This window comes from Oenanthe melanoleuca, chromosome 4A (assembly GCF_029582105.1).
Source record: "Oenanthe melanoleuca isolate GR-GAL-2019-014 chromosome 4A, OMel1.0, whole genome shotgun sequence".
Classification (NCBI taxonomy): Eukaryota; Metazoa; Chordata; class Aves; order Passeriformes; family Muscicapidae; genus Oenanthe; species Oenanthe melanoleuca.
The window spans coordinates 4,417,344-4,443,433 of NC_079338.1; the positions used below are offsets into that span (position 1 = coordinate 4,417,344).

The 26,090-nt window shown below is 42.8% G+C and overlaps 1 protein-coding gene across 2 annotated transcripts in view; it reads left to right on the forward strand.

Annotated features, from left to right (window-relative positions):
- The window catches only part of HTR2C (5-hydroxytryptamine receptor 2C), a 214,822-nt gene that overhangs the window by 44,902 nt on the left and 143,830 nt on the right, over positions 1–26,090 (forward strand). Inside the window, exon 1 of one of the 2 annotated variants that reach the window (XM_056491803.1) lies at positions 9,795–9,864. The exons of the other annotated variant lie outside the window; for it this stretch is intronic. The gene's annotated coding sequence lies outside the window, so the exon portion shown is untranslated. Of the gene's footprint in view, positions 1–9,794; positions 9,865–26,090 lie in introns of those variants that run through there. 2 annotated transcript variants of the gene reach the window in all.

A 26,090-nucleotide genomic window follows, 5' to 3' on the forward strand; every position in this document is an offset into this window, starting at 1 on the left:
GAAATACCTCAGCAATTGCTCATGATGTGCAAATGTATTTGCATGCTCTTTTTTTAACCTTGTTTTTAAGCCTATTCTTAAAACATCTAATTTCCAACAGGAATGAAAGAAAAGTTTAAAAATATTGAAAGAGGAGGTAGAAATGCAGTTGCTTTTCTTTTTTGCCAAGGCAAGATTTCATTTCTCTGAAGACAGAGAGTAGGCGATGGTGAGGACAGCTGTGAATCATTCATCGTGTAGACCTTCAGTAGCTTGAGGAGATGCACATCTCAGCTCAGGGCTGATCTTGTGCCCCAAATCTTCACACTCTGGAGCAGTCTGTACCTTGGGAATATGAAAAAGGAGTAGGTTCTTGAGGGAGAAAAACAGAAAAAAAAAATGCATCTACTTCAGGTTATCTCTGTCTGACCTATGCCACGAAGCTCTCTGAAAGAAAGACAGCATCTAGTAGATTTCTTGTCTTAAGAAATGGAAAAATTAGGCCAAGAAATTTTTTTAAAAATTTTTTTAAAGAGTAATTATATGAGTTGGCAGGAACCTGGAGTGTCTGCCAGTTTGCACATAGCACAGAGAGTTCGGCATTTGCCAAGGGGTTTTTTTTGGCACTTTCCTGACACTGGATGATTTGTATCTGAGTCTGATCTCCCTTAGTGTCTGAAATGGCAAAAATGCATCTGACTAATCAATGACATTGGGATGACCTTCTTGTGCTTGTAAGTACACCAAGGGACTTCTTCTTCCTGGCCTTCAGATCTGCCTGTTCTCCCTGTGCTGGGAGCCTCATTGTTTCACCACATTGTGGAGTTATTTCAGTGCCCACAGGAAGCGTCAGAACTGAAAATTCTTCAGCTTGAAAGGTATCTTAGAAAATGCCACAAACCAACCAACCCACCAACCAACCAACCCACCCACTAGCAAGTGTAACGATGTGGTTTTTTTAATCAGGACAGAAAAAATCAAAACTCTTCTCAGACCCTGAATCAGACCCTCTAACCCATTTCTTTTGCTGTTTGTGTTCTCCTCTACCACTGTAATTATCTGAACAGCTGATTTATCCCATCCTACACTGCTTATTTTATTTTATTTGGCAGGAGTGGTGAGTCCTTTGCATCTTCCCAGATAGAGGTATGGGAGCTGTGAATCATGTGCTGCTCAGAAAGAATTTCCTGGATCTGCCCATGTGCATCCTGCAGCTCGTCCTGCAGCCAGTTCTGGGTACCCACACTCTCCTCTGCCTCTCCCTGTGCTCTCCAAAGAGAGCTCCATGAGCAGCTGCAGAGGTTTTGTGCTGCCTCTTCACTCACTGGGCTGTCACAACGTTTTGGATGATGCTGTGCAGGTCAGGGCATCCATATGGATCACCCCAGGCATGATGGAGTGTTATTTCTGAAAGTGTGATGGTAGCATCTGTGCCTGGCAGGCCCCGCTCCTGCAGCTGTTGGTGCTGCTGAGGTTGTGGGCACTCCTTAGTGCAAACTCTCAGCATCTCCAGAGCCCATAACCACACTTTAAAATCCTGCCCACCTTTGTGGGAAACCCCCACCAAGGGCAGTAATCAGTCAGTGGAGTGAGGCTGACACTGGTGGGTATCAATCCAGCCCAGTGCTCCCATTGCTCGCCCTATCTCTGTAATGGCAGCAAGCTGCCAGCCCTGCTCTGAGAAATTCCCAGGAAATATTTCCTCTTTGAGGCAAGAGGAGCCATGCAGGCTCACATGACCTGCAGCATATTTTGGGCAAACAGATAAAAATTCCTAAGGGACTCATTCAGCCAATGTTAACATTTTTCCTGAGGTTGGACTAACTTAAGTTATTGTGACCATAAAGCAGCAAAACATTTCAGTGCCCTAGAAATGTGACCCTGGACATGTATAAGATTGCTGTGTGTTTGGTTTTTTACATTTGAAAAGTCCTTTCTGTGCCAAACATGGGTGCTGCAGTGTTGAAATGAAGCTCAAATCTGTCCTGGTGACAACTGTAGTTAGCTTTAAAGTTTAAACCATCTGTATTTTACATATTTAAAAGAAAATTATTGCAGTTGTGTTTCTGTGTATGTGGTCAAAGGCAGATTCTGCTCACGTGGTGATGTGATTCCACTGACAAGTACAGAGTTACTGCTGCTGTAACTTCAAATGTAACGAGAGCAGGGCTGTAAGTGTTCAAGTGAGTGCACAAAAGCAGACAAGTTGTGCGTGCCAGAAGTGGCAGGGAGTGATCTTCTCTAATTAATTGAATGACTGTCTCTTGTAGGCTGTGTCACCTACTACTGTAACGTGGGATAAAGCACAGCTGCAAAGGCGTGAAGAAACATAAATCCAAATTTGTACCTGTGTGGTTACACGCCATAGCAGACAGGTTAAAATATTGGATATTACTGAGTGGAATATCTGCAAGTCTGTGAACGGATTGCAGTCTCCACCAGGCACCAGTGTTATTATATGGAGGAGGATGTGCAGACAGGGAGATAAATATAATGTTAAAAGACACATACCATGAACCAAAATCACAATTTGAATTTTTGTGCATGGTTACCATATGCATTAAATGCTCGTTCAAATAATTGTATGATAGATACTTGATAAAAGAAATCATGAAAAGGAGTGCATGGTATCATGTACAAACAGAACATTTAAATGTTATAGAGAGAAAGGCTTCCTTGGGTAACAATCCCAGTGGTTTTGGCTTTTTGTTAATGGCAGCCCAGTTTGATATTGTCCTAACAGGGAAAGCTGAAGGCAGCTATATATGGTGATTCTGGAATCAGGATTTTATAGAATTTAGATGAGCCACTTAAAATGAAATAACAGCAGCCACTCTGCTTCCCATCACGTGAAGGCATTGCACTCTGCTATACATCACCTTTCCAGAGAGCTGGGTGGGAGAGGGAAGTGCCAGCAGCCTGCTGGGGCAGAAAATCCTGGGAGTGCTGGCTGGCAGAAATCAGGGCTGCACTGGTGATACCCCACGGTTTTGTTGGTGTATGTCATCTCAAATTAATCAATTAGTATTTGCTCTTTCCCCCTCCCTCCCTCCCCTTTTAAGGTCAGACTTAATAAACAATTTAAGTACTTAGGGATGACTGGAGTGTGCTCTGTAAAGTATTTGTATATCTGAATTACTTCAGCATTCAGGTCTAGTTTCTTTTATCCTGGATAGATCTCCAACACTTCCTTGCTGGATGTTGTTGGTAGGTTTTTCTCTTGAGCTGACACTAGAGAGAAAAAGCAGCTCTGGATCTCCCTTGTAGCCCAACAGTTTCTTGTCTGCTGTAACCACAAATGCAAATCAGATGGTTTGTCAGTAGCTCACTTGCCATTCTTAATGTCACTGTACAGATGGCTTCAGGAAAAGGGGGTTTGTATACAAGTGATGCCTACATCTTGATTAATTCTAGATGAGCTCAAACAAAAGCTGCTCACCCTTTAATAATGCCATGTCGTTGAGCTCACTCAGCAGCACATGCCTGGCTGGGGACTGTGTGTGTGCCAGATCTGTCTGCAGCAAGGGAAGGAAATTCTTCCCTTCGTGGTGGGAGCATTTCTGTGCCCTGTAGGATTGTGTTCAAGTGCTGGGAGACAGTGCTGCACAATGAGATAGGTGGAGAGGGTGGCACAACTTCTGTGGTGGGGCAGAGGTCTCTGGGATATTTCCTCAGTAAAGTGCATGCAGCAGGGTCCAGCAAGGAGTGGAAAAGGGCAAGAGAAACCCTGGTCCTGACCTTCACCTTGTATCTCCCAACCACCCACGGCCTGACCTCATCCCCTTACCTCAGAGGTGATGGGATTGAAGAAGGAAGAGATAAAAACATCCACAGTTATTTGAAGAAAAAATGAAGTTAGATTATGGCCAAGGCAATGTCATGCACTGAATCTGTTGCAAACCAGAGGAGGGGTTTGAATGCCAGCAGCACCCTCCAGTTATGCTTGAGACATTTCTGCAAAACCATGAGGAAAATATAAAGAGGTGAACTCAAAACAATGTCAACTGTGTTTGTGGAAACAGGCTTAAAAGAGTGAAAACATTCAAAGGAAAACAAAAACAAGTCAAAGCACTAACCAGTCTGGTATGTAGTGATTGACAAGAGCAGGACAGAAAACCCTATAAACAGTTTTTATTTGGGATTATGCTTCCTGTGTCCTAGCTATTGCAAAGAAGAATTATTACTGTTGTTTGACAGACTTGCCATCTAGCAAAATATTTCCCAGCATATGAATAATAGCTTAGCAATATGTTTGTGAATGAATAAATCAAGGTTGATGTGGTGGTAGTTTTCCAGTGAAAGTAAAGGGAATGTTTCTGGAAAACCTATTGAGTCTAAAAAAACATCTTTCTATGTTTTAATCTTCAAAGAAAGCTACCTTAGCAACATGGTTCCCTCTTCCTAAACAGGAAAAATGAAAATAAAAACTGGATGGCTTTAAAGGAGGAGGCAGGTTTGCTCTCAAGCAGAGGATATACAAGGGAGGGCCATGGCTTTGTGTACAGGGACACCAGGCCAGTTCCACTTGATTCTCCCACAGGATTTCAATTTATCTGTTGGGATTGTGCTCCTGCTTCTTATAGCACAAATGTTCAGGTGCTAAATAATTTATGTAATTTGTATTTGTCATTAAAACTGGAGATGAGAAAAGGCCTTTTGGTCTTTCTCCTGCTGCATAAAAGGCATATCTGTATGTCAGTGGGTTTTTTCTTTTTCTGATTAGGGAGATGATTTAATCATTTCCATTGAGTGGCTTTTCCAGGAATGGGAAGAGATAAACCCCTGTAGCTTGCCTGACATTCATCTCTCTATTCTTCTTTGATTAATTTTCTCCATTTTTTTCATCTCTTCTATATTCTAATTCCTTTCTACAATCCCCTTAAAACACTTAGCATCCACTGCATGACTGCTGTGTCCACACGTGTGTGTTCTGCTCTCTTTGCACAGTAATCTCTACAGCCCTGTAATCTCTATGGATGCCCAAACTAAACAACTAATTGTGTTTATCTACAAACTGCTCTGATGACTTGGTCCACTGAAAAAGAGCATTAAGAGCAGGTGGTGAGCTGTGATTGCTGTTTCTGATTGGAGAAGAATTATGCATGTCTTTATTTTTATTATCTCTTTCCTCTGTCTTCCCACCTGCTGTTGGCTCTGCTTTTAGCCCTGCAGCAGGGCCTGCCTTTTTTCCTTTCCCTGCACTCAGACATGGAGTTAATGCTACAGAAGGGCCCTGGTTCCCAGCTGCTGTACTAATAGCACAATTGACATTGAGGTACCAGGGCAAAACGTTTATTGAGAACCAGGGCAAGACATAATTGAATGAATTAATGATGGAGGGAGGGATTAAGATTATGCTCCTAGCTTCCAGACATGCCAGATATTTTTAAAGCAGTGTTTTAACAAGGAGAATGAGAAAAATGCTAAACAACTGATATGCCTGAAGGGCTTGGTGGTTCTCTCAAGACTGGGTTTGCTCCTTCCTTACAGGGAAACTCAGCTCTTTTTGGCTGGATTCCTAATACCATGTGCTCCAGGACTTGAGCAGACAGAGCTCACTGGTTCAGAGATCCCTTGGTGGGATGCTCTAAATCCACAGCAGAGTGAAAGGCCAGTGTTCTCAGGGCTGCTGAGGTCTGGCTCAGAGGAATGTGCTGCACAGGGCTTTGACCTGGCTGTGCCTGCAGCTCGAGGAAATCACAGCTGTCTGTGCACCACCTGCAAAGAGCAAGTGGGAATCCTCCAGACACAGAGCTGTTAAAAGCCAGAAATTCCTGATGTGAATAATAGCTAATTGTTATTACATTTCCTTTCTTATGGAAGTACTGCCTTGTGATCTGGCTCAGCTGGTGGGAGGAAGAGGTCAGGGCTCAATTTCTGTTGGAATCCTTACATGCAGAATGCCCAAAATGTAAAACCTGTGAAGGGCTTTGTAACATCTCACTGCCTTTAGATCTTGGTAATGCTCATGTCACTTTTCTAAAGGATCTCACCTTGCTAGAGCAGCTCCTCTGAGCATGTTATCCTGTGTAACTACTTGCTGTCTCTTGCTAAATCCCTGGTAAGCTATGAGCCATGGAAAAAATGAAACTTAAGGGTTGAAATCGATCTGATTTTCCTTAGGGTTGAATGGACAACCTCATGCTACAGTTTTAGCTAGACTTGGGTCACCAAAATTCAGGAGTGCCCAGACAGGCTGCCCTGATTCAATGCTCAGTGTGCACTGTGTATCTAAGTAAGCTCATGACGGCTGTCTGGTGTTGTTATCTTCAAGGTTTTTATTTGCAAACAATCCAGCTCTGCCTCTGTTCACAGTCTGAATGCCAAGGACCTAATTCTGGGTTACTTTCAAATTTTCTCTCTTGTCTGATTTGGATGTAAGTGGAGCAGTTTGGTTTTGGGCAGCGAAGCCAAAAATACAGGTGACTTGACTTCATTTTCTCTGCATTCTTTTTCTGAAGTACATTTTTATCTCCAGAAAGAGGGACACATTGCTTTAACAGCAATGCAGGATGTGGAATCATAGAATAGTTTAGGTTGAAAGGGACCTTTAAAGACCATCCTGTCCAAGTGCCCTGCAAGGAGCTGGGCCATCACTCCTGTCTAGTTACAGAACACACAGCAAGCACTTCAGAGCTCTTTCTTGACTTTTTTTTTTTCATAATAAAAAGGGGGTAGTGAGAAGGATAATACTTTCTTAAAGTATAAAAAAAAAGCATTCCTCTACTGTTTTAAGCTGAGTATTTAATCTATTCAGTGAGCCCTGGGGAGAGGAAGAGCTTTCAATTCACAACCTCCTGCAGCCACCTTTGAGCTTTTTTCATGAATTCAGTCAGCTGACAAAAATGCTTCTGTCCTTTCAAAGGGTTAGCCAGAATCCACTACATTTTGTTGCAGTCTCAGCTTATTTTAGGCTTTCTTTTATTTATTTTTTTTTAATAAAGACAAATGCATTCTAAACTAATGTGCACTGTAGTAACTACGTTCTTTTGATGAAGGAACAATCAGAAAATTGCAGTTTAAGATAATAAAAGAAAATAAAGTGTCCCTTACATACCTTGCAAATCTAATGAAGTTAATTTTACTGGTTTCAGTTTTAAAAGGCAGTGAAAGAATAGCTGCAGCAAGGCTATACTGTGCATCAGTAGGAGAAGTGGGGATAAATCTGAGCTTCAGGAGAGATCTGCATGTAGAAAAGCATTGGCTTGAACGGACCAGATTTTTTTTAAAAGCTGTTTGTGCCTTGTACAGGCACAATGGGTAGTGATGCCTGGGGGCTGTGCACTGCTGTGGGCCAAGAAATGTCAGCTGGGAGTCTTTTGGGAACAACCCAAAAAGTAAAGTAAAGTTGAGCAGTGGCAGAAGCAGAGACTGACACACTGTGGCCAAGGGACTGGCATGTAGCTTGGGCACAGACTGGGAGATGAGATGCAGGATAGCTTCTCCAGGAGCTGGGAGAAGACAAAATTCCCTGGGGTCCCACTGGAGAAAATGACCAAGTAAAAAGTTCCTGAACACATGCAGCTTTTGCTGCTGTTGCTGCTGCTATGGTTTGGTTTGGTTTGGTTTGGTTTGGTTTGGTTTGGTTTGGTTTGGTTTGGTTTGGTTTGGTTAGCACAGTTATTTCAGAGAGATGGGAATCAGAGAAATGGAGGGTCTCTTGCCTGAGTTGATTGTTTCAGTCTTTTTTTTCCCACTTGCTGCCTTTGTTTCCCTCCTGTTTCCAGCTGGAGTGTGCAGAGGATGGGAGGTGGATGCAGAGCAGTGGATCTGTGAGCAGGGGACACCCTGGGGACACCAACAGCCCCTGCAGCCTGGGAACAGCCCACAGCCCCCAAGGAGATGCCTGCAAGTACTCGGGAGGAGGAACTCACAGAATCCAGGAATAGCAGCAGTGAAGGGGTGTTCTGCATCAGGGATTATGTGTAATCCTAGTTTGGGACCAAGGGTTGACATGAGAGCTCTGGGACAGAGAGGTGCCACCTCTGGGGCATGGGAGCTGCTGAGCTGGTTCAGGTCTCTGCTCAGAATGAGCCTGGTCCTGCTTGGTCTCAGGGACCTTTGCTTCAAGGGGAGCAGCAAGAATCTTGCTAAAGGGAAGGATGAAACAGGCCTGAGGCTGAGCTAATGGTCCCCTGCAAGGAAATCAGGGGTTTGCAGGAGAGTCTCGTTCATTGTACTGAAACCTAAATGTTCTTGTCAGGTGATATCCGTGCTCCATCCTCTTTTAACTCCTGCTTCAGCCTCAACCTCTTGTGTTTGGCACAAAGTTTGGCAGTGGATTAGCTGACATTTTATGTCCCATTTTAAACTGCTGGCTCTTCATCCCTGTGTCTGTTCTCTCATTTCACAGCACAAGAAGGACAAGCCTAGACTTATGACTTAGTAGGTTCCTTGCCACTTTTGTGTTTTTATTGCTAAAATTTATGACATAAAAGTGTCAAAAATGAGATGGACAGCCTGTGCAGATAGGAATAAGCTGAGCATGAAACTGGGCTGAGGAGCAGAATGGAAACCTGGCACCTGAGCTGCCCCAGGAAACCTTCCCAAACCACTGCATTGGTGTGAGCCTGGTCCAGCCTCTGATGTTTGGAATTTTTTCTGTCTAGAACTGATGTGAGCAGGGAAGATCAGGATTCAAATGCTTGTGGTACCACCTCTGTTTCCAGGATGATTTTTGAGAAAAGGCCAGTGATGCTGGCTGTACCATAAGCTTTTTATTAGTGACTCATTCAACACTGGGAATAAACAGGGAATTGAATCAAGCTGGGCCTGTCTTTTCCCCTGAATCCTATTTTTATCTACAGAAATGCAAATCAGAAATACTTTGCTGAAACTAGGGAGGTACTTTATAATTTATTTGTCAAATTGGTGGGAAATTTCTGTAACACATGGTTCCAAAAGTATCTGTTGTTGCTAAATATCCCCTCCCTCTGGACACAGAGGGCTATTCAGATGTGCCTGAGGATGTGATGAGCTGCTGGGAAGGGAATGTCAATCAGTGAAGCAGTCATGAATGGTCTGGGCTTTCCATGAAATGTGAAGGCAGCAAATATTTAGTATCATTAAAAGAACAAAGTTGACATATTAAATAATCAGCTTAGTAAAATCCATTTTGCAAAGGATCTGTTTCTGGAAATTAGGTGTTAGCATATGGTAAAAAAAAAGGCTAAATCATAAAACACTGCTATGAATATTATGAAAGTAAATCAAGGAGTGTCTGTAAAGTCAGCTCCAGGCTTTGAGTCTGCTCTGATGCTGAAATAAAATCTTGTTATTCCTAAGTTTTCACTTGCACCCGTGTTCTCCTCCATCCTGCGTGCTCACACAAGCAGCAAACTGAATTGACAAGCTGTTTGGAATCAAAAGTAACTTTTTTTTCCCATGGGGGGCTTGGTTGGTTTTAGCTTACTCCTAAGGCTCAGAATGAACCTCACACACTTGGTGCACAATGCTGAGTGTTTTCAGGTTGCTGTTGGTGTTGTGCTTTCCTGTACAGGTGTGCACCATTTTTCTCAGGTGTTTGGCAGATGCCTGGCACTTGCCAGCAGTGTTTGTACCCAGTGCCCTGTGCTGTGCCTGCCTCCCCAGCTGTGATTCAGAAGCTTTCTCTGAATCTCTGATAGCTTCTCCTCTGGTGGTGAAACACAGCTTGCTCTGGAAAGCAAATTGTGCCATGAAATAATACTTCATAGCAGTCATCAGTACTAAGCCTTTTACGAGCTGTCAATATTTAGGATTTGTCTCTATGTAGTGGCTTAGTTTTATCTGCGAGTGAGGCCAGATAAGAAGAGAATTTGTGAGCAGAAGAGGATGAGTGGGCTGGCTCCTGTGCTCAGAAAGCTGCGCTGTCTGTCCCTGCTCCCGCTCCCAGCACGTCACCAGGTAAGGGATGAGCTTTTGCCTCTGTCCAAGGTGGCTGGAAAGATGTTTTGAGGTGGGAGTTGGCTGAAAGAGGAGGCAAAGCACAGCTTAGTGTAGTGCAGAGTGTAGCAATCACCTGCCCAGGGTGTAAATCAGTCGGGGTGTTGGCTCTCTGCCTGTGCCTGCACTGTTTTGACATGGGCAATAATTGCTCTTTGGCTACTGACTCCTCTGGGACTTTTGTGGTACAAGGTTTGGATTAGGAATGAAGAAAAGAAGACTAGATTGACACAGCTCTTTTTGTAATGTCTTCTCTGCAACGGGTTTTATGTCTGTCACTCTGGTCTGTGAGGTTTTCCATTTTGATGTGTAACCCAGCACAAGGATTACCCAGGTTGAAGAGACGTGTGTAGTAATGACACCATCCTGAATTCTGCTCCCTGCAGAAACTCAGTTTCTGTGTCTTCATCCCCTGCTCCTGCAGGCTGTGGTTTTACAGCCTTACAGTGCTGTGAGAGCCCTGAGTGTCACTGGGCTCATGGGGTGGCACATTGCAGAGTCTGTAGCAGCAGCATCAGCTCTGCTTCCTTCTAAACTAGAATAAACCTGTGAAGCAAATTCACTGAGCAAGACTGTGCTCTTAATGTAACTGTTTGAGGGCTAACCCCTCTCCTTCAAAAGATCTATTTCCTTACAGTGTGTTGAGTTTTTGTTCTCTTTAAGGTCAGTCACTGCTTACTGAAATGTATTTTCACTTCATAATCTTCTATCAGTTGTTCTGTATAATTTCATTCAGGTGCATTTCTGATGGTTGTTGTGCTCAGCTGATGCCCTTGAAGTTATTAATTTGACTCTGTATCTTCCAACATTTCCCTGTTTGCTGAAATGCTGATAATTCCCACAGCCTGTCCTGTCCTCTCCTTGCTGCATACTCAACATTATTCTTTCTACCTTTTATAATATGTATGCCAGTGGCCTTTTGCCAGGCATGGTACTGTTGCCTGGTGAAACAGGAGAATATAATTACAGTTCTTTGAAATAATAATAATAATAATAATAATAATAATAATAATAATAATAATAATAATAATAATAATAATAATAATAATAATAATGCTGCCTCTTTTACAGTTCTGAATGTAAAATACACTTATAGGCAAACATATTAGCACTTTGCCTGCTTATTATTGATAGCTATACCAATTTTGTCTGGTTTTGTATGACAGGTAGAGATTAATTTCCTGTTTAGTTCTGGAGACAGAGGGAGTTACTGGGCTTTAGGGCAAAGCCCAAACAGAATTAAGTCATTCAGGGTGAAAAGTTTCCTGAGGATGTATCAAGGGGAGTAAATGTGAAGGTGGGAGGGGTGGGGCACATATCCTGCCTCCCTTTTTGGTTTGTCATGAGGTGTGGGCTAAAGAAAGGAGGTGTTGTGGCAAAGAGCTGTGGGGCTGCATCTGTAAAACTCAGGGAGAGAGAAATCCACTCAGAAGTGTAAAGGTTGTGCACTGCACCTTGGGGAAAGGCTGTCAGTTTTGAGGTAAAGTATCTGTCAGAAGAAAAGCTGAAGCAAAACTAGAAAACTGTCCAAGGTGTCTGGATGCAGCCCTACAGCAGAAAACAAAATAAATGTGTGCTGTTGTTAACAAACCCTTTTGTGACAGGAAGGGAGGGTTGATTAACAGCAGAACATCTAGACAAAGACCACAGACAGCAGTGCTGCTTCCCTTGGTTTGCAGAGGACAACCAAGACCTGCAAATGCTTACAGAGGTCTAGAGATAGGCAACAAGCTTGGCATAGTGGAAATATAAAATAGATTAATTAATTTTCATAGTAACAAGTCCTGCTTTATTAAAAAAGTCTGAAATTTTGTTAATTGTAAAGTGATGTGTTATGAGACATGCCAGTGCTGTACCAGGGGTGCAGCTCTGCATTGACAGCTCTGGCAGGTGACAAGGGCTGCCTGCACTCATCTCCTGCTGAGCAGTTTGTGTTGGAATAGGTAAAGAAGCACTGTGTGAGCTCAGTTAATAAAAAGGAAATGATCAGAGCTGAGCAGGCTCATTTTTGGTGGGACAGTTTAAGGGCTATTCATATAAACACCTCAAATACATGAGAGGAATATAAACTCTGGTGGGAGATATGCTGACATGCTCTTGAGGCAGTGCTGGGCTGCAGCTCCAGGTGGGAAAGAACAGCCCAATACCATCAGAGAAACTGGATTATTGGCTGTCCTTTCTGTCTCCACCCTGCTACCAGCAGTCCTGCTGCTGTTGGGATCACTGTTTATCACAGTGGTGGCACTCAGTCCTGAGTGCAATTCTGGAGCTCCTTCAGGGATTTGAGTCTTTTTCTTGTATTGCACTTTTAAACAGAAGCCCCTTGTTAGCCATATACCCTCATGACATTAATTTCATTGCTTTTGTTAATGCTCCTTGAGAGTAGTCACTTAAATTTTGCATGATATGTTGTAGTTGCAATATAAATATCTACATCAGTCTATGCAGTAAAAATCAAGCTGTAGTACCTCTGGGGGAATACAACTCCATGGGGACTCAGAATAAATATTTCTTGAAGCCCATTGAAGTTATTTCACTGATTTTATGCTGGCTTGTGGAAGGAGCTAAGAGTCTGCTCATGCTGCTGGGTGATGGTTATTCCTTCTGTACAAGGGAACCTGCTTTTATTTCTGTGTTGAATGAGAAGATGCTGCTGAATGTGCACAGCTGAGGGTGAATACAGTAAAGCAATTTTAGTTAAACCTGCAGGTTTATACCTGGGGCAGGCAATGGGTACAGCCACACTTTTCAGAGCTACCACTGAAATAGTTTTCCTTCTTGGATTTCAGCTGGGTTTGTATGGCTGCCTGCAAGTGTGTCAGAACTGTGTGGGCTATGACCAAAATACTTCATAATGCAGCTCTGTATGGCTGGCTGAACTTTGCATGGCTAGGATTGGCTTAACTTTATGTGAGAGTGTTTCAGCAGTATCCTTGAGGTTACTACAGGGCACAGTCTGCTGTGGAAGCCATCTCCAGGGTGAAGTGTTTGTCTGAGGTTTCTGTGATGATGTTTTGGAATAGAAAGACTCATGCTTTGGCTTATAGTACTGCATAAGCCACAAGGGGAAAGAAATAGAACAGCATGTAGGGAGCTGCAGTAGAAAGTGAGAGAATCACATACTTGAGTAATTCATTAGGTGATTCATCCTGTGATAGTTCTTTGGATCTGTTAGAAGAATTAGTACTTCTCCTTATGCAGTGGAGGAAGAAATTAATTCAAACTTTCTAGAACAGCATAAGAAGTGACTTTGAAGCCCTGTCAAATGTTGCTGTGATTTAGGAATCTAGTACATGGGGGCTGTTTATCAGTCCAGGCCAGCTGAGGGACTGCTTTGAATGAAATCATCATGATCACCACTGAAATCTGCTGATGAAAAGTTGTGAGCAAAGCCAAATATTTGCCTGCCTTTAGTTTCCTCTTTTATACCAGCTTCAGAAAGAATGCTCAAAAAAGTACAAAATACATTGGTCTTGTTTGAATTAAAGCAGTCCAAGAATGCAGGTCGACTTCAGACAATGACCTCCTTATCTGCTGGCAAAAGATGTTGCATTTCTTTCATAGAACAGGCAGCAAGGTAGTTCAATTGGAAAAGGACTCTCTACTGCTCCTAAAAAAGCCAGAACTGTTTTGTGCATGAGAGAAAATCTTTGCAGTTCATGAGCAAAGGAGTGGAGCTCTTGGTGAGACTGTTGGATCACTCCAGCTAATATTGACTCTCTCTGTGGTGCAGATTTGGCTATGGTGTGCTTTCCTCCCTCTAACATCAGAGCTGTACCTTCCTCTTCCATCTGGAACCATAGTTAGAATTTCTTGCCCTTTCAGGAGGTCTCAGAATAATCCTCACCATCACTGCAGATACTTTTCTGACTCTACCTCTTAAACTGTCCCTCTCTGTATACACAGGGCCTTACTTGTGAGAGTATCAGTGTTCTTTGTCTTAATTTCACAGTTTGGGACTAAAAGGTTTGTAGTTTTTGGAAAACTGCAAAGTGAAATCATTGAAGTGATTGTGTGCTCAAACAGTCATTTGAAAATATAAGCTGTCCTCAGTCACTAACTGTGTGCAACTTTCTGTAATGTATTGCAAACCAACTTTAAATAATGTAACTTCAACAGTCTCAGAATTTTGAGTACAATGATCCCCAGTGAGTTTTGCAATGGCTCTATAATTTTATAGACTAATTTTCAGCCTTTTCATTTAGTTGGGTTTTTTTGGGTTTGTGTGGTTTTTTTTTTTTTTTTTTTTTTTTTTGGGTTCATTTTGTTCCTTTGCATTTTTTTTCCTCGTTTGTTTGTTTTTTGAGAGGCTGTCCATTTTGGTGCTTCACCTTGCACTTTTATTCCTAGAGAGCTTCATTCCCACCTGCAGCTTCTGGAAATGTTTCTGTTCTGTGTCTCTTCTCCAGGTGCCCAGGAGCCCAGCAGCCCTCCTGCCTCCTGCCCACACCTCTGCCAGGCTGCTGCCTCCAGCAGCTCCTGAACCAGTCCTCAGAAAAGAGGATTCCTTGAATCCTCCTGCTTCTTCAGGCAAACCAAGACCTCTGCTTGTCCTGTGGCAGGATTTGTGCTCCCTGTAATCTGATTTACTGGCAGTTGTCCTGCCCTTCAACCCGTCTGTCTCTGTCATTGTTCCTCGATGCCCTTTCTGCCTCTCTGCTCACCTCTCATGCTGAATTCCTTCATCCCTTATGAATCTTGCTCAAGGACAGCAGTGAGTTGGGCTCCTCAAATATGAGCACTGTGATTTTTAATTTATTTTGGCCAAATTTTCTCTCCTCATCCTTTTTTACTTTTCACCTTCAGCATTTTGGCTCCTCTGTCCACTCCTGGCCAGGCTCAGAGAGTGTGTCAGATCCCAATCCTCTCTCAGTCTCCTTGCCTGGATCCCAGCATGTCTGTTGCATTTATTCTCTCTCCTCAAAGCTCTGCTTGCTCAGACAGAGGGCTGAGGTGCTGTCCTGTGATTTCTCTCCTTGTGCCTTTGCACTCACATCTTGGGAGAGGTGCTGTCTCTCTGTTGGATGATGGTTTACAGTGCATTATGTGCACCATTATGGCTTTATAATGAAGATTTTGAGATATTAAACACATTAACACTTGAAATGTGTTGTACCTGTTTAGTTTTCAACCTCAGGGAAATTTTCTGAAGATGTTAGCTGTTTGCATAATAAACTTATGATGATAACAGTATTTTACCAAGGAAGGAACAGATCTAATATTCCCTGTCTGAGGTTGTAACTCTGAGTGTGACTTGCATTAGAGTTTTGTGCAATTTGACAAGTTTTATGCTGATTCACTTTGCATATGGGAGAGCTGAAAGCAATTCATGTCAACCTGAGTGTTCAGGATGTGAGTCATTGCCTGATGGTCAATGCCTGGTCTGGCTAAGAAGAATATTTCCTATGAAATGAGTCTGTGAATCTTTGAAAATTACCTTTTTACATATTCATGAAAATTTACCTAAATTCATAGCAGCTTTGCCCAGAAAGTGAATTGTGTTCTAGGAAGTTCCATATGGTCTGTGCTTTTATATTTGAACAATTACTGCATCAGAAATGTAGAGCCCCAAAACATGCTCTCAGACCATGGGAAGAAAAATCATTTGACTGCCATGGTGGCCATATAGGAATTGTGTGTGGTCCCCTGCAGGCTTCTTGGCATCTTTGTTCAGGAGCACATCAACATGTAGCCCCAAGCTGCTGTATTTTTATGGCTTTGTAACCCACCTCTGGTGACCCTCCTTGAACACTGCTCTGGGTGTAAGGAGCAGAGTGGGCCAGCTTGATTCCTGTGAGAGCCAAAAGTGGGGTGTGTGTGATATTTAATAATGGACCAATTCTTGGGATGACCCACTCTGGGCCAGTTACTGCCCTGGAAACAGCATCTGAATCTGTCCCCTCTGCTTGCTCCACACAGGTCTGCTCTGCTTCAGGCAAAGATCAATTTTAGCATGCCCAGGCCATGGGCAAGAGCCTCCCAAAGCTCTCCTGGCTGCTTGGAGTAGTCTGTGTACAGAGATTTTTGGAGGCACAGCTGTATTAGCCCTCAGAGAATATTCTGCCTCAGGGATGGAGTTGGTCTCCTCCTGATAGGCAAGCAGCAATATTTTATGGCAGTGTGACTGTAAAACATATCAGTGCTTGGCTGAAAAATCCCTGTGATAGATGCTGCCGTATATTCAAATGTGCTTGAATTTAATCTAGGCCTTGTGGGGAAATAAGCATCATCATCCCTAATGAGACAATAGGCTAGGAAACCAGTTTCTCTGAATTTCTCTGATTTCTCGTGGAATGTCTGTTCCTTTGGGTGCCTGGCTGTGGTTAGCCATGGTGCCCTGGTTTCCAGGGAATACTGTCTTGATAGGAAGTGTGGAGCTGGAGCAGATCTGCAGCATCAGGTTCTAAAGCAGCATTCCTGTTCTCTGGTAAAGAAGTGAATGCTTTGTAATTGCAGATCAGCAAGAGATGGTGCACTTCTTGGGTTTTTTTAACATTAAGGAAAAAAAAAAATCTCATGCCTCTGTGTAGAGGGTTAATTAGTCACTGGATGCAAGCCATTTGTGTAAAATCCTAAATATTGTTCTTCTAGAGAGTGTATCAGCTAGAACTGGCCAAGTATTGAAGTTTATGTTTGCTTTTTCTGCCATGGACTAATTCATTAGAGTAATTATGATTTGAAATCTCCTACAGAGCTGTACATGGAGGAGGAGAAGAGGGCTTTGGCTAAAAATTAGCTTTGTGGAAATCTTTTTTCCAGCTGGCTCTATTTTCAATTCTTCCTTCCACTCAGACTTGCTTCTTCCCTTCCACTACTGATACTGGTAAATTGTTCAGTAAAAGCACTAATGTTCTGTCACAGTGCAGACAGAAGGTGAGAAAAAGGATGTTTCTATCTCTCCCTGCTTATTTCTGCAGTTTTGAGCTAAATAGTTACAGCCTTGCAGGGAGCTGAGCAGAAGCAGGAAGGGGAACCCAGCATTCCCACTGTGCCCACTCAGCACAGGGTAGGTGGTTTACAGCTCCAAGAAGGGTATCTTGATAATTTCTGTTTTCTCCTGCTCTGGCTGGGATGACTCTCAGTCCCCTCTTGCATGACTCTCCCAGCCTCATGGGAAGCTCTTTCCTCACCATGGTAGCTTTTTCTCCACTTGAATTTTGGCAGCCAGCTCTCTTCTTTCCTGTCCCTGCTCAGCTGTTGGAGATGTCTCCCCAGCAGCCCCCTAGGCTGGGCTGGAATCTTTCCATCTGCTTTGAATTGCAGCTTAAAAAATGGAATGACCTTACCACATCCTTTAAAAAAGATACAGGGAAACTTTGAATCATTTTTGGATTCTAAAAACTTGCCACAAAATGAGCCTGGATGTGAGCCAGCTGTAGCTCTCCAGAGGATGGACAGGATGAAGTGTTGTGACACTGTGATCTCTGCCACAGGAGAGCTGCTGCTGTTTCCTCCCAGGAGTGGCTCTTCCTGTGTGCCACTCTAAGTGGTGCAGGGGCCATACCTGTGGCACAGGCTGTGCTTATATATATTTAATAAGATCTCAGGCACCAGTTTTTGATCTGTGCTGCTTCGTAGGCTCAGCTTTTTCACCATTTCTTTTCACTCTACTCCTCCCACCACCCTCCCCTTGCCTTCAGGCCAAGGCAGAGCAGGATCTCTGGTCCCCTTTTCCATGTCCTGATTTCAAATCATGGTGTATTTGTGTCTGAACAGCTTTGTGCCTCTCACTTGTCTGCCTCCCTCATCATGCAGGCACATAGGAGGCCCTCTGCAGGAAGAATGCTAAAAGATTATTTCAACTTAAAACCCCCCAAAAATTATTTTCTTCCTGCTTTTACCAGACTGCATCTCCTATGGGTTGCTTAAGCTGCTGCTGGTGTCTGGCTGTCCTGTTAACAGGTCAGTCTTGTTACTGAGGATGCTCAGGTGTAAATGCCTTGGGAGGTGTTTGGGCAGGTAACTTGTATTGGCTGTGGGTTTTGATCCACTCAAACCAGCTGCAGTCGTGCTGGAAATGCCACCAGTGTGTGGGAGAGGGGTAGGAGCCTAAGGCTGGAAAACTAACAAGGACAGCCTCTGGTTCAGAGTGCTTTGGGAATAAGGAATTGTCAGCAACAGGCAATTTAGGAAAAAGAGGCTTGCAGTGACATACCTAGCAGCCAAAATAATGGACCACTAAAAAGGTATTTATTTTATTGTGTGTGTGCATCCTTTAATATCTCTTAGAGTTTAATGTTGAGGGCTGGGAGGGGGGGGAAATTTTGGGTGTGTAACATGGGTTAGTAATGTTAACTGCAATTTCTGCTGCTGCTGCTCCAGCATTGGGCAGACACCCTATGAGCAGGTCTGAAAATCATCAATTCTGGATGAGTCCAGCTCTGCACTGGGCTCCTGTGTAAATGGTTTTCTGCTGCAAAACCATCTTTTGTTTGTTTGGGGTTTTTTTGTCTGTGTCACTATTACTTTTTGAGACCATGCATCCTAAATGAGCAAACTCTATGTCCCACAGTGAATTCAGGAAGTTTAAGGCTTAAGGAATTGGAATAGTGCTAAGATTAGAAAAGCATTTTATTGGAGAGGCTTGACAGGAATACTTGTTAAAAGTTTTGGTCCCTTCTCAGGTGAGGAATTTACATGAGTATTAATGTGGCAGCACAGCAGGGGAGCAGCAAAATACATGAAAGTAAATTGGTATCTTTGCAGCAAGCCCTGGGCAAGAAGTTTTGGTGTGAGGTGCTGCTCCTGCAGGCACAACAGGGAGCAGCTCCACCAGGAGCATCCCTGCTGCAGAAATGGGGCATCCCCTGACCTGTCATGTTCAGTGATGGACCTTCCTTGCCCCAGGCTTCTGTGCTTGTAGATCCCACAGTGTTAAAAAGCTTTAATCATGCAGCTATTTTGCACCCTAATCAACTTTTCCTTGCTGCTTGGAGAACAGCAGCTGTGGGGGTTACTCACTGAATGAATCATAGGAAAAATTAGTAGTTGTCTTTATGAATTATCCCTTCACCCTCTTACCAGATTTCTGATTGGGGTTTTGTGTTTGGTGTTTTTTTCTTTCTTTTTTAATTGTGTTTAACATTAGATTTTAGCTTAATGTGAATGTCTGGGGAAGTCCTGGTGATTTAGATACTTGTATAAATTTGCCCTCCTCTGTGGAACTTCAGCATTTTGTTGAGCTCTTGCACAGAGTTTAAATGAAATGTGTTTGGTTTTATATGTACAGTAGTTTGTTTTGTTGGAAGAAACAAGAGCACTGCAAACCATTTTTCATTACAACAACTCTAAATTTTTGCCGATCTGTGGCTGCATTTCTCCTTCAGCCTCACCTTTTCCTACCTGGCAGGAGCAAGGGGCAGACACCTCAGGGAAGCATCTCCAGGTGCTTCTGGCTCTGGCTGCAGAAGATGAAGGGTCAGGAATGGAGTGCCCAGCACTTGGTGTGACCATTCCAAGGGAGCACTGCTCTCAGCAGAGGGCTCACGTGCTGACAGAACTCAAATCAATCTGGGACAACATGCCAGCTGAAAAATTTCAGTGGTTTGCTGTTGGCCAGCTGAATTTTCCAAGAGCCACCAGCCTGTAGCTGATGTTTCCAGACCTGAGGTTTAGTGCTTGAAAAAAGTAGATATAAAAAGAAAATCAAACACAGTCATGAGCTTGCATATGCTGTATAAATGTTAAAAGCAAAAAACCCCAAACACTGTTATTTAATTACAAAGAACTTTGAATTGCTACTGGGTTATTTTTGTTCTTTTTCTTGCTTTGCATTTTTTATAAAATGATTCTTTTTTCATTTATTTAATTTTTAAAGTACATTTCAAAGTCTTGCCCTTGCATTTTTGCTTCCTGAGGGTTGCTGCCCTCCCTCCCTGGATCCATCAGAGCAGTGGCATTTCTGGGTTGAGTTGAGCTGCTGCCATCCCTTCCCCTCTCTGCCTCTCCATCCCCTGGGATGGCTCAGGCAGGGCTGGGAGCCTGGATGCTGCTCTGTGCTCACTGCAAGGAGCTGACCTGAGGAGACAGCACACACCAGTGGGATTTCCTCTTCACTACCTGCACTTGCCCTGGGTCTTGCTGGTAGTGGTCTTATCTGTTTTCATTTTCCAATTGGTGTGAGATTCAGCAGGAGGAAAGATTCCTCCTGGAAGAAGGTGGAGTGTGTGATGCCAAGTACTGTCCCAGCTGTTTTCAAGGATCAGTTTTGGATGACCACAATCTCTCTCTGAGCAAAAGAGATTAACAAAAACTAATTTGTTTTTTTTTCACCCAGGATTTGAGCCACATAAATAAACAGTTAATGTTGCTTTTCTGAGAAGTGTGAAGGGATGTATTTACATTCCCTTGCAATTTTTTAAATGTCTGGGTTGTGGGGCATCTCCTTTCACTGAACCCTGAAGCAACACAAGTGCTCCAGGAAGGTTAAAACACAGCAGTTGTGGTGAGCTTTATGTTGCAATTATCCACTCTAGGGCTTTAAAAAAGTGACTGTCAGAAGTGCTTGTCTTTATTGCCAGCTGGAAAGATAAATGCAACCTCTTAAATGTTTCTTGGTTTCTTTTGGGTTGATGGATTTTATTTTTTTTTCATTTGCTTGTTCCACCATTATTTATTTATTTTTAGCAAGAGAAAAATGATGGTGCTAAACTAACTGGTGGTAAATGAATTAGCTTTTCAAGAAGAAACTCCACTGCTTTGAATCTCATAATCTTGCAGCAGGACATGGTAGTTTTGTAGATTCTGTTGTACATTGCACAGTATGAGACAACTGGAAGAAAGAAATATCCAACTGGGACCTAATACAACACAATAACAAAGAGGGCTCCTGCAAACCTCAGTGACAGCAATTCAGATTTCCTTTCCATTCTTACACATGGGTCTGCAAACTAGAGGAGCAGAACTGTAGCCTGGGAAACTTTCCAGAGTAATTTGCAAGCAAATGAGGGATGCAGCCCTGTCTCCTCTGGAGAGGGTCCTTGCCTGCCCTTATCCTGCTCCAGCCTCGTGTCTCCCCCAGAGGATGGGCTGGGGGAGAGTCTCTGAGGGGTTTCTCAGCTGTCAGTAAAGCACCAGGTCCCTTGGCAGACAGATATTGAATGCATTCTTATTGACAATGCTTCTATATTAGGGCTTTTTTTTTCTTTCTTTTTTTTTTTTTTTTTTTTTAATTTAGACAAAACAGTGAAAGGTGATTTGTTGCTTCTCAGTGTCCCAGCAGATGGGTGCCACAAAATGTTTTCCTGGTCTCAGAAATTGTCCTGCCACTGCTGTCAATGCCAGTGTGATGCACAAAGCACACAATTTATCTTAATATTTATCTTTCCACCTCTTGTTCTGGGCTTTAGTTGAACTAAGTATTTGTGAGAATGCACTGGAAAGGGATAGCCATTGAATCTTAATTTTTCAGGTTAAATTTCCAGGCTATTAAGGTGAACAGCTATGATTTTCTGGTTACACTATTTTTATTTTTTTTCAGTGCCTGCAGGCAGAAAGGAAGTGTTCACTGCCCTACAAAATCCTTCTTAAGTGTGAATCACAGTTATGATTTATTTTTAAATACACTGATATGCAGGTTAAGACAGAAAGGGCCTGCTTCTTTTGCCTTTGATACAATTACTTCTATACTTTCTATAATTCACAATGAATTCTAGAGTAACTTCAAATCTTTGAATATGGAATGAAATCCCATTGAGGCTTTAACAGAAAAAAAATGGTTTGATGACTAAAATTCAGATTTCTAAAAGTTTACATATTTTTTAAAAAGGCAGAATTGCAGAGTTTTTTAACACTGGCTTTTCACATTTGGTCCCACTTGAATTGCTGAATTCAGAAAAAGCACAGGACACATTTGCAAAGCCTCCTGTCTCAGTATATCAGAGGATATACTGATGCAGTGATCTGGGAATTGGCTCTTCCCTTGGAGGGACCAGATGCAGAGAGGTTTGGATGCCTGGGCAGGCTCCCTTTTTTTGTGAAAACCTGTGTCCATGACCTTGAACAAGAGGCTGAGTCACCTGGTAGCTCATTTCCCATCTGGACAAGGGGGATGATGAAAGCTCTGGCCACTAAACTGGGACAGATTGTAGAAGGATGAAAGCTGCTGCACAAGGCAGGAGATCAGTATGTTCCATCAGTTGGTGTCTTTGGGAAAATGTTACCAAACATTTTTAAAATCCAGTTGAACAGAGCTGTTGCTTGGGGAGAAACAAGCAGAAAGGCAGAGAGCAGCAGGGGGGAGTGGGGGTGTGAGCTGCCCTGGGAGCTTCAGCTGGAGGAGCAAACCTGGACACCTGGGCCTCCTTCCCAGAGCTCTGGGGATGGATTTGGCCTGGCAAACTCGTGGGGAGGGCAGGGCTGTGCCCAAAGTGCTCTTGTCCATGGACACAGGACTGCTGCTGCACATCCTGAGCCAATTTTGGGTTTCTTCGACTTCTGTTGTGCTTTTTACCCACCCTCTGTTTTTGTAATGTGGTACAAGTGTAACCACTCAAAATCCATACAGACAGATTTTGCAGCAATATTGGTATTTTCTAGTGAAAAGACTGGAAATCATTATTCTTTTTGACAGCCAAACTTCTCCAGAGAGTGAATAGGAAGCATTATTCTTAAGTAATGAGGGGATTAAATGAAATTTCTCAAAGCAGTAATATATTCAGCTTCAGATTTGAAATGTTCAAAACATTACTCTGTGACTGCAAAAAAATTACTTTGGCCAATGTAAAATGCCAGGGAAATTCTACCCTGGGTGGTAGATCTGGGGAAAGAACATTTTATCTGATATCAATGGTGCTCTCTCATATTTCTATATTTTTATTTTTTATTTTATGAAAGTCAAATGCAACTGCTTTCAGTAACTGGGAGTGAACTGCCTTATGATCACTTTTTTTTTTTGCAAGTAGCAGAAAAAGCAAGCACTAGAGCTTGGTGTTAAAATTACCTTGCACTTCTCTTTAAGGATATCAGCCTTTTCTGCTATTCAAAAGGGAAGCAGAACAAAAACATTGTGGGCAATATTTTATAATAGAACAACGAGCTTGAATAACTAGATTTAAAATGCCCTGTTTCATAAATATTTCAAAGACTCTTCACAGATTTAAACTTTGGTTTTTTATCATTGCTTTCCTTATTAGGCATCAGCTTTTAAGTTCCACTGTGAGAGAAAACTTCAGAGTGAAGGATGTTATTATCAGTATGCAGAGGAACTTTTATATACTGATTATAATGAAGCCTCTCCACATCACTCTCCTTCATGACTTTCATTTTCACACCTAAAATTAAAAGGATTAAACACACCTTTTGCTCAGCAAATATTTTTGTAAGGTCAGCAATTGATTACTGAGTGTCAGAGTGCTTCAGGGTTTTTCCAGACATGCCCAGTGATGTGTGGTGACCAGTGCAGAGCCACATCCCTCTGGTTTTTAGCATTTTTGTTCTCATAAGGACACCTGTAAGGGGCTGTTTGTGATCAGAGGCACTTGCTGCAATGCATAGTTTTCCATGTCACAATATTTCTCATCCTTTCCCATTTGTCTTGTTGCACCAGCATTTGTGTCAATGCAGCTACAAACTCTGCTGATGGTCTGAGGCTGCAGTGATCCTGGGAGTTCTTGAGTCACAACAACCTCTGGTGTTTATTCATATGAGGTTGTTTAGATAATATTTAAAAACAGCATGAGAAAAATATACTGATGTATATTATAAATATAAAATTATAAATACTGTTGAATGTCTTCAAAACAGCACACAGTGATCTGCCACTGAATCTTTTATGCACATCTTCACAGAGGCAATGCAGAAATCTGAGTGATAGGGGAAGACTCTGCTGTGGAAACCTTTCCCAGGTACCCCAGGGTGTGAATAATCCCCTTTGGGGACATGCTGTTAATAAATGGTCTAATGTGGTCTGCCTGCACTTGCAATCTGGTTATTTCCTGTTATTTATGATGGGTTGTTAATTGAATTTTCTTATTAGCAATAAATAATAGCCATATGCTGGTTTTCACAGCTTTATTGTACAATAAGTATTAATGCAGTGTAGCTGGTCAGAGCTTTCATACCCCATGACACACAGTGTGAAGCTGGGAGGGTTAAAACAGTGATAGCTCAGCTCCTTGTGCAGTCTTCTATGTTGTAGAAAGATCTCTTTAAAATTAAAGTGGGACATTTCTGCAGTTTTAAAACACACCAGGTATTTTCAGGCATCCATTTTTGGTCTATTGCTAAGAAACAAACTTAATAAATATAAATGAAATTGAGCTTCATGCTTTTAGCAGATCCAAAGTGCTCCCTCTATGACTATAAAGCTGGTCCTACCATCCCATATACCCTCATTAGATGGACTAGAAAGACTGCAGAGTCATCTAGCTTTCAGATTATGGCATATCAGGCTTCCCTTTGGCAGGCTGGAAATGATAGTAAGATTGTTATTTACAGGTCTGTTTTGTTTTTTTTTTCCTTGGAGGAGAGCAGTCCACTTGCCATCAGAAGAACCATGAGCAGTATGTGTACACTGATTTATCTTACTTTTTTCTCCCTGTATAGTATTTTAATACTAGGATCCTTGGGCTGGTGTGTGATATTTATTTACCTATTTTTAATTTTCCTGGTCTGTTTCCTGAGTGGAAAGGGCAGTCTGTCAGGCTGGCATGGAGCATGCTCACAGCACCAGGCCTTGCACTAAAACACCCCATCTTTGTGGAGGAGGGGGGGAGCAGGGTTATCACCTCAATCCACCTTAGGTATGCTGCTTTCTTACAGCCACTATAAATACTGCTTTGATTGGCATGGTTGTATTTTTGGTACTGCAGGTACACACAGGGCTGCAGTTTAACACACTCACATGCTGCTGATTTCTGAGTGAGTGATTCTCACCTTGATATCCCAGTGCAGCTGCAGGGGCTGGGGATGCTGGGCAGGTGACACTGGCACTGTCCCTGCCTGGCCATGGGCAGCACTGAAGGGGGGGTGCTGCAGTTAATATCTCAGGACAGACACAGCTGGTATCACCACCAGCCCTTTACTTGGCATTCCCACCATCATTTATTAGCAAACCCTACATGCCTTCTTTCCACAGACCTCTCTCTCATGCAGCTCTGACTCCTTCTTTTATAGGCAGCTTCACACAGTACTGATTCCTTCTCTCATAGCAGCTCCACACAGCTCTGACTTCTTTTATCTCTGCACGACAGGCTAAACCCAAGCTGTCCCTTTCCCAGTTGTTCCTCACACAACATCTTCTCACCTTATCTGTCCCTTGCATGGCCACATGTCCCTTCCTCCTCTCAGCACAGCCAGCAGACTCTGGGTCTCAAGCTCCAACTGCAAGTGCCTGTAGCTGTTCCTAGCTGACCCACTCTTTTATATCCCCCACATATTGGGCAGACACAGATGTTTCCACTCCTTGGTAATCAGTACAGCTGTAATTTGTAGAGATTGCTTTCTATACTATCCTTTCAACCTGTTGTTGGATGCTGCTGGGAACCAGGGAAAAGCAGCCTTGAAGCCTTGCCTTTCTCAGCCTTCACAGGGATAAGAAATTATAACAATGATTATGGACCTGCAGGATGTGTGAGAGACATGTCAGTGCCTTGTGATATTTTGCAGAAAGCATGTTTTCAAAGAGGTGTTGCCTTCTTGGACCAATGAGTCTTTTCTATTCTGTTTTGCACATACTACCCTATATAAGTGCAGTGTTTCTTTAAATAAAGCTCTCTCTCTCTTTTGCTTCTCCACTGCACGAGGAATTATGTTGCATTATCCTTTTTGCCATTCTCCTATAGCCTAAAATACAACATCAGCCTACCTCCCCACAGGTGGGCAGGCTCCAGAGGAGACTTGAACATGAGAGAGGATGAAAACCTGGCTGTGTGTGAGGTGTGTGCTGGTCCTGCTGACATCTTTCCCAGCAGATGAGCTCTGGGAACAGATTCAGAAATGCTGTTTGCTCAGCTCCATCTCTGTCCCACTCTGTGCCTCCATCTCCTCTCCTGTTTGGTTTGCTAATCTGATTTATCAGCCATCTCCCTGTAAAGTGCAGGATTAACTTTTGTGTGGTATTTCGAGCACTATGCACATTGAGGGTACTTTGTAAGGTAAATAAGCATACTCCACTTACCAGGGATACATTATTAGCCCCTGGTGCTTTCACCTGACAACTTCTGTAAAAAATGCTTGCCACTGCAGTT